We start from the raw sequence: 9493 nt of genomic DNA on the forward strand, positions 1-9493 counted from the left end.
CGCTGCACTGTTGGAGGTGCTGTCTTCTGGATGCCACATTTAATCACAACCCTGCCTACCTTTTCAGGTGGACATAAAAACATTCCATTGCATTGTTTTTGCAGAAGGTGAGGAGAGTTCTCCCATGTTTCCCAGCCAATATTTTTCCTTCAGCCAACATCAGTAAAACAGATGATTTGGTCATTATCATATTGCTGGTTGTGGGAAATTGTTCTGCGAAAATTGGCTGCCTCAGTTTCTGCATATAAAAGTGACTACGCTTCAAAAGCACTTTCATTGATTGAAAAGCACCTTGGGACATCCTGAGGTTATGAATGGTGCTATAGAAATGCACGTTCCACTTTCCCCATTTTCCTCCATCCTCATCTTGCCTCCTCTTCTGAAGACACTGATGACATGTGGACCCGCAGGCATCAGTTTGCTCGGGATCTGACACCAGTGCTGATCCTTCGTGTGCTGGGCTGAACACTTGAGTATTGGCAACCTGTCATATACCATGATGGGCGTCAGAGTCTAACCTGACCCTGATATTCACACAGGCAGTGTTCCCAGCCAGGGTTGCTGAAGTAAACAATTGACTTAACTTGAAGAGTGAGATCAGGCCAAGGCAATGAATCTCATACAAGCTTCAACATCAGAAAACATAAAAATTTCCCCACAGGGATGGTCAACATTTGGAACAGACGCCCAGAGAAGTTGCTGATTTGGGGTCAAGTGGCACCATTTAAAAGGAAGTCAGGTTAACAGTGGGTGAGCTGAACTTTTCAGCATTATTCAAGGTATAACCAACACACCTTATTTCTTTTTTTACAGAGATGTGAGAAAAAGAAAATGGTTTTATCTAAAGTGGGGAATTAACAAGCCAAACAAGAGAGAAAACCTTGAGGAAATAATCTAATTTAGACTCTGGATGGAGCAAGCTCAATGGGTCTCAGGGGGCAGAATCATCCCAGAATTACACCAAGTGCGGTAGCGGGCCAGAGAAATGACAGCTGCAATGATGGCTTCTCACACCTTATCGTCCCAATCCCGCCATATTAATTATGCATTCCCGGGAAACATGCCGTTCCGATGATAGGCGGGCTCCTATTCGCCCACTACGCCATCATCTCACCACTTCATTATGCCAGGCGCTACATTTAAAGTACAGCTGCTGGCACACCTCTCAGTGTTTCCAGCCCAGGGCTGCTACAAAGAAGACATGGCCCCGATAGGCAAGAAGTCTACAGCCTACCCTGGTTTAGTGACGTGCCCCTCGAGTGCATTTTGGATGCTTTGGAAGCCCGCCGTGATGTCCTCTACCCCCCCGCTCTGACCACAGGAGGGGCAGCAACATTACCACTTCAGCTGGGTATGTGATGACAGTGGTGGTCAGTGCCAATGCTGCACAGAGGAGGTTGGCCATCCCATGCAGATAGAGGATGAATGATCTCTTCTGTGCCGCCAGGATAAGGCAACCATCTCGTCACTCTAAAATCACACACTCACGAGGCCATCACACATTCTCTGGCATCTCACTCACTCGCTCAAGGGACCTCACCACTCACTCTCTCACACACACCCTCACACCTCCATCTGGCCTCATCTCCCCTGGAGATTGCTTCCTCAGCCCTCACCATCTTGAGGCCACATGCACATATCAACATGTGCCCCACACACACCTTGAGCTATCCCCTTTCCCCAGTACAGCCCTTACCCTGCAGCCTCTTCCCTTGCCTGAGGCCACTTCTCCCCCTTCCTCAAGCAAGCCCTAGCTCTGAAGCCATACAAAGCCTCCCCCTGGTAGGTAGGGACCTGCCGTGAGTCCCCCTAAAAATGATGTGGTGCTGTCTGTGAAGCCTGGTGCTGATGACTGTGAGTGCTGCCCGAAGCAAAGTAGGCAAACAAACCTCAAAGTCCCGAGCGAAGTGCAGCTCGCCAGGTGCATGTCCCTTATGTGCTGTTCACGTTGACGTGGGCGGATGATCTAACAGTGCGGGGGGGGGGTGATTCCGGCGGGCTGGCCTTATAATGATATGCAGATGTATTACAATGAGGTTCCCGACATCCGATTGGGTAGGATGGCCTGCAGCAACAGGCCACAAACAGGGAATGGAGAGGAAGGTGAGACTCTGGGTCAGAGGAATATTGAGAAGGACCATTGGTGTAGGAAGAGGTGTCCAATCACAGGCAGGGATGCAAGTTAGTTCCAGGGGCCAGAGAGGGAGTCTTGCTGATCTGAATGGCCCAGAAGCTGTACAAGGAAAGTGATTACCTGTTGAATCTGACCTTTCTCACCTCCCTTCAGCTGCTAAGTTTCCCAAGCCCTGAGAAACCCAGCCCACAGCTGTTAAATGTAAAACTGGCCTAAAACCTGAGACACGCAGCCTCATTAACAGAGTTAAATAATAGGCCTGCCTCTGGAAAGTAGTTGAGTCACCCACCCCTCAACTTTCATGCTGAAACCAGCAGTTGAAGGAGGATTCGAGTTGGGTTTCGTAATTGTTATTTTTAACCACCGCCTCACTTTCTCTGGTCTTAAGTCAAGTATGGGGAGAGGTGGGGGTTAAAATCCTACCCCCGCCCCCAGTGTGTTTTATAACTGGTGGCTGCTATTGGACATAAAACACAACAGGACCTGCTTCACTGTTTAATCCATGATTGGGACGGTGAATGGAAACATTTCATAATATTCAGAGTTCAAACTTTCAAGCAGGGCGGTTGGGTGCTGCTGCATGTTAGTAACTAGCTGGAAAATTTATTGCACACGTTAAAAAGCAAGATGACACAGACCAAAGTCTGTGATTGGACATTTATAAAACTTAGTGCCACACCAGGCCTTAACTCACAAAACCGCCCTTAAGTTAGGACATCGGAGAGGCCACAGAATGGCTTGTGTGCAAAAATGGAAAGGACGGTATTGGGGGATTGGAGTGTTCTTTGGAGTCTGAGAGTGGAGGATGTTGTTTCTGTCTGAACTGTACTCCAGCTGACATGGCAATGCTAGGGACTGACACAAGCCTATTTCACTTCCCTGCAGCAATGTTCCTCAATCGACCAACAGAAACTTCACACACAATGAAAGAAAAGTAGCTTGAGGCAAAATCTTTGTGGATTCTTATTGACTTTAATCATTCGGACGGTTTGAGTGCTTTCAGCAGGCAAGTTTGGATATCACAGAATCACAAACAACCCTCAGGTCCAATCTCTGTCGAAGGCTTTCTTCAATCCAATAAAAGGGCACACAATCGCAAGGTCAAAATCTTGAAACTCCCTTCCTAACAGTACTGTGGGTGTACCTACACTATGATTTCAGCAGTTCAAGAAGATGCCTCAACGCCTCCCTCTCATTGGCAGTTAGGGATGGACAATAAATGTTGGCCTTGCCAGTGATGCTCACGTCCCATTAATCAATGCAAAAAAGGCACAGTGTGCTGAATGGGCTCCTTCTGTGTTATATCATTCTATGATTCTACTTTGGCTTTTAATTTGATTGGACCATATGCTTCTTTCCATACAAACATACGAACATTCGAATTAGGAGCAAGAATAGGCCACTTGGCCCCTCGAGCCTGCTCTGCCATTCAATAAGATCATGGCTGCTCTGATTGTAACCTCAACCCCACGTTCCTGCCTATCCCCGATAACCTTTCACCCTCTTGTTTATCAAGAATCTATCTACCTCTGCCTTAAAACTATTCAGAATTAGCTTTACTACCTTTTGAGGAAGAGAGTTCCAAAGACCTATGACCCTCTGAGGGAAAAAATTCTCCTCATCTCTGTCTTAAATGGGTGACCCCTTCTTTTTAAACAGTGACCCCTAGTTCTAGATTTTCCCACAAGAGGAAACATCCTCTCCACATCCACCCTGTCAAGACCCCTCAGGATCTTAAAATTTCAATCAAGTCAACTCCAGGATACAAGTATAGCCTGTCCAACCTTTCCTCATAAGACAACCCGCCCATTTCTGGTGTAAGTCTATTAAACCTTCTCTGAACTGCTTCTAATGCATTTGCATCCTTCTTCAAATAAGGAGACCAATACTGTACACAATACTCCAGATGTGGTCTCACCAGTGTCCTGTAAACTGAAGCAAATCCTTCTTACTTTTGTATTCAATTCCCCTCACAATAAACAAAAACATTCTATTAGCTTTCCTAATTATTTGCTATACCTGCATACTAACCTTTTGCAATTCATGCACTAGGACACCCAGATCCCTCTGAATCTCAGAGCTCTGCAATCTCTCCCCTTTTAGATAATATGTTTCTTTTTTAGTCCTCCTGCCAAAATGGACAATTTCACATTTTCCACATTATACTCCATTTGCCCATGCACTTAACCTACTTATGTCCCTTTGTAGTTTCCCCATGTTCTCTTCACAATTTACTTTCCTACCTATCTTTGTATCATCAGCAAATTTAGCAACCATACCTTCATTCCCTTCATCCAAGTCATTTATATAAATTGTAAAAAGTTGAGGCTCCAGCACTGATCCCTGTGGCAGATCACTCATTATATCTTGCCAACTAGAAAAAGACCCATTTATGCCTACTCTGTTTACTGTTAGCTAGCCAATCTTCTATCCATGCTAATATGTTACCCCCTACACCATGAGCTTTTATTTTCCACAATAACCTTTGATGTGGCATCTTATCAAATGCCTACTGGAAATCTAAGTACAGTACATCCACCGGTTTATCCACAGCGCATGTGGCTCCATCAAAGAGCTTCCTCTGTAAATCAGGTTGGCAATTGTGATTAGATGTATCCCTGGAGGTTTCATCACATGACTTGCTCCCACGCTCCAGCCATGAGTCAGCCAACACATCCATCCTTATGATGTACTGCCTTTCTACATCAATTGGAAAGCAAAAAGACTCATTCCAAATTAGATGATGCTTGACTGTCAGCTAAACAGCCTTTTATTTCCATTTCCAACATTTTTACACCTGATAAAGAGAAATGTTCAAAGAAAATGACAAAAAAACTACCTTTTTCAATGTCCCAATATTTTTTTTCTCCAGGGTTGCACACAGCAGTATCCTGGAGATTGGTCTTCAATCCCTGGAGGCTCCAGGCCAATCCTGGAGGGTTGGCAACTCTATATATAAGTGGTGCTCTGAAAGGGTTGTTTGTTGTGTTGCTTTTTGTTTGGTGACCTTGGGCAGCCAGTGTCATCCTGATTGGTCGATCAAAAAAAGCCCAGGCTGTTTTTCTTCTGGAAGTCTTCCCCACACATTGGCACAGGCTGTAAGATTACTCTACATAGCCTTAAGGTCTCTTTTTAGAGACGTTCTTCAGTTTTTTGCCAAAGTGGAATAGCAGGTGAGGTTAATTGCCCTGTAATCTCCAACACTGTGCGGCATCTCCATCCCTTTTGATCGTAAATTGTTGCCTGTGGCTTGGTACTTTCCCATATCATTCTCACAGAGTTAGCACATTGTTTCCTTAACTGGGTCCACTCCTTTAATCAACTGAGGGAGGAGGCAGGGCTGATGATTTATGGTTCCTGTGCTTTTAGACAGTTGCTCTGACCTCATCCTTTGGAACCTGCAAATGATTGAAATGAATGATAAACCCATTGTGACATAAACTGGCATGATAATAAGCAGGCTGGCCTGCTGTGAATCAGAAAGGTTGCTGTGTACATCACACAAGACTTAATATATCATGGTGCATTTCTGTTAAGTAAAGAGCAGTGCAGCAATAAAAGTTTTCTTTTGTGGAAAATGAGTCATTCACTTATCAGGTGTTTACGTGACTGATGTAATTATCAAAGTTACAACCTTTATTCTACACAGCAAGCTGTAAGACTGAAATAGCTGTTAATCTTTCTGTGTTATCTGTTGGTTTGTGCTGATGCCGAACGAGCTTTGAAACTCCACACTTCTGTCACAAAGCAGGTGGCTGAGTTGCTCAGATGATTTATGATAACAAGCCATTGCAGTGGTTCTTGGAATTCCAACTGAAAATCTCCATGGGTCAGTGGAGAACAGCAGCTAGGCATCAAGGACTGGTTCTGAGTGAGAGAGTGTGTGTCTGCATGAATGGGGTGGTAGGCAACTGGGGAGGAAGCAGGGGGCGGCGGGGAGGACTAAGTATCCACTCCACCAACCTGATCATTTCACCAGGAGGCTCTACTACTTTTCCTGATTCGGCTTCATTTAAATATAAGAGGCAACCATTCAGAGCTAATCGCACTGTTTATGGGTGGCTGGTGGATTATGTGAGGGCAGGAAACTCAACAGTCCTGTCACTGCTTAAAGGAGAGGTGGAGTGTTGCTTGGCGGTGAGGGGACAATGCGTTAATGATAACTGCAGCAACCTCACTAATGTGTCTGTTCTTCATGTAGTCAAATATGATCTGCTGTTCACATGTCATCCACACACTTGCAGGTTCCAGCAGGGATAATAGGATTTAGAACTGGAACTCACCCCCTTCTTTCCCACCACTGGTACATTGAGGTGAATTGTAATGCCACAACAGTGCCCTAATTAACTAGCTCAACATCTTTCATTTTTATACCTGAGATTCCAGAGCAACAAGTGACAGCACCATGCCAGTTAGTAGTGCAGTTAAACCACTCAACTGTCCTGACACCATATCTTCTTTTGTTAGTTTTGGATCCAAAATAAAGTCAAAGCAGGGATATGAATTCAGTGAGTCTGACAGAGTGCAACAGAAAACAGTCCTTTCATGTAAAATTCTCAACCTTTGAGATTTCTATGCTCCTCGAATTCTGCCCTCTATCACACTTGTGATTTCCAGTCTCACCATTTGAGACCAGGCCTTCCATCATCTAGGCCCCAGGCTCTGGAATTCCTTCCCTAAACCTCTCCACCTCTCTAGTTCTCTCTCCTCCATTTAGACATTCCTTAAAACCTACCTCATTGATTAAGCTTTTGGTTACTTCCTTATGCAGCTCGGTGTCAAATTTTGTTTGATATTACTCTTGCGAAGCAACTTAAAATGTTTTATTGACTTAAAGTAATCATATAAATGTAAGTTGTTACTGTTGTTATACACTCCACTATGGTGAAGGTTCCTTCGCTCCAGTGGAACATTCCAGAAGCAGAATCTGTGAACAGGATCTAATTTCAGGATCTTTATGTGGAGACTTTGGGAATTATCTTATGGCCAGGATTTCCCGGTCGGCAAGTAGGGGGCGGGGCCCAATCGTTGATGTATAAAATGACGCGGGATGACATTGGGCGGAACTGCCGACATCACCGCACCCCATTTCAATTTTCAGATTGGCAGGGGCTCAGCCAAGTCAGCCGTGCATCCGCCGACCTGTCAACGGCCAATTGAGGCAATTGACAAAGTAATTAATGTGATTAGTGGACCTGCCCGTCCAACCTTAAGGTTGGTGGGCAGGTCGGGAGCCCTAGTGGGCATTGGAAAAAGCATGAAACCTTATCCATGGGTGGGATGAGGTTTCATGTTTGTTTATAAATTTTTAATAAAAGTGAAACTGGAAGTGATGGACATGTCCCAACTCATGTGACAGTGTCACATGAGGGGACATGTCAGGGAAATTTTCTTTTGTTTTCAATATTTTTTAATGTGCAGCCGATCTCTACATCCTTAATTGGCCCACCCATGTAAAATGGTGGCGCACCTCCACGCACTTGCTCTTGAACGTCCCCACCCCCCAACCCCGATGGGGGAAAGTTCTGCCTCATGTTTCTGTTCATGGTTCATACTACAAGAGGCCACTTTCCCACTTGAAAATGCCCACCCAATACTTACCTCATTCCACGAATCCACTTCCCTCTGAGTGCTGTATAAATGTGGTTGGGCTGTTTCCTTTCTATTTTCTCCTGATCTGAGACCGTTGGGTGTATGGAAACCCAAGTCTTGCCACTTCCTCCTCTCCTCCCATTTTGTCTTCCTCCTGAAATGTTGTCTCTTCACACTTCAAGCAGAAAACATGGTGTTTACAGATGTTAGAATGATAACTGCAGCAACACAGCACATTATTTGACTTACAAATCTCCTAGAGATGCGCAGATTGCCACCTATTGGTGTAGACAAAGCTTCAAACCCAGATCACAGTGGCAGGCACAGCCATGAACAGAGTGGTACGTTTATAGGTGAAAGAAAGTACTTGCATTTCTATTGTGCTTTTCATGATCTTCAGACATCACAAAGTGGTTTACAGCCTATGAAGTACCTTTGGCATGAAGACCCTGTTGTAACATAGGAAATGCAGTAGCCAGTTTATACTCACAGCAAGCTCCCACAAACAGCAATGTGGTAATGATCAGACAATCTGAGGGGTTAACTTAGGTTTTAGTTGAGGGACCAATACTGGCCAGAACACCGGGGAAAACTCCCCTACCCTTCTTTGAAATAATATCACGGATCTTATACATTCGTCTTAGAAGTCAGTTGGGATCTTGGTTTAATGCATCATCCAGAAGACGACATGTGCAGCATTCTCGCAGCCTTGGCTGTGATGGGTCTGGTCAGGAATCAAACCTGCATCTTAACTTAGTTCTGCACTGGGTGCTGCACTTAACAATCATAGGTGGAGCAGAAAGAAGATTACCTTAAAGTAGGAAAGATTTAAACTGTTAAGTGAGGGAACACAGCTGTTCTGGGAAGCAGGTTGGCTGGGACAGCCATTTTGTTTTCTCCCAGCCTGTTTGTAAAATGACTGGTATGAACAGATTACTAGAGTGTTACAATAAGAGCTGCTGGATTCCAACTGTTCCTATCTATCCTATCAACAAGTCCCTTTAGTCCACCAACCCATTAGTAAAGCTGTTATCATCGTTGTGAGCCTTAGCTTAGGCTGTTCTTAGTTAGGAGCGATAGAGACTGCTGGAGGCAGGGCTGTTGATAAACTTTACCTTTTATTAAACATTCTTTGAACTATATACAGGACAAGGCTTCACACAGAACCATCCCTCAGGATGCTCTGTTGTCATGTGATCTTACATCACTGATGATGTAGACTGTCTATTTACATAGTTAACATTAACCCTTTGCACTACATCTCCCCCCAAGGTCTCTGACTCTATTCAATATATTATTTGCATTATCTTACATATTTTATCCAACTCATATTTTCAAGGATCAATAACAGCAATGATGTATATTTATATAGTGCCTTTAATGTAATAAAACATCCCAAGACACATCACAGGAACACTAAAGCAAAATATGACAGCAAGGAAATATTAGGTCAGATGACCAGAAGCTTCAAAGAGTTAGGTTTTAAGGAGCATCTTAAAGGGGGAAAGTGAGGTAGAGAGGCGGAGAAGTGTGGGGAGGGGAGGGAACGGGGCCTTGGCAAGTGAAGGTGCAGCCATCATTGGTGGAGTGATTATAGAAGCCAGAGTTGAGAGCAGATGTCTTGGAGGGTTGTAGGGCTGGAGGAAATTACAGAGATAGGGAGAGACAAGGCCACGGAGGGATCTGAAAACGAGGATGAGAATTTATAAATTCAGACATTCTTAACCTGGAGCCAATGTAGTCCAGTGAATGGGACTTGGTGCAGGT

General features: G+C 44.5%; 1 long non-coding RNA gene across 1 annotated transcript; it reads right to left on the reverse strand.

The window, feature by feature from the left end:
* Positions 1 to 4752: 4752 nt before the first annotated feature.
* LOC121288504 lies at positions 4753 to 8626 on the reverse strand. The gene is made up of 3 exons (XR_005945369.1): positions 8538 to 8626; positions 7736 to 7901; positions 4753 to 5532 (listed from the first exon to the last, which is right to left on the reverse strand). It is a non-coding gene; the product is annotated as an uncharacterized LOC121288504 (long non-coding RNA).
* Between the last annotated feature and the right edge of the window lie 867 nt (positions 8627 to 9493).

The sequence above is a fragment of the Carcharodon carcharias genome, chromosome 15, assembly GCF_017639515.1.
Source record: "Carcharodon carcharias isolate sCarCar2 chromosome 15, sCarCar2.pri, whole genome shotgun sequence".
Lineage (NCBI taxonomy): Eukaryota > Metazoa > Chordata > Chondrichthyes > Lamniformes > Lamnidae > Carcharodon > Carcharodon carcharias.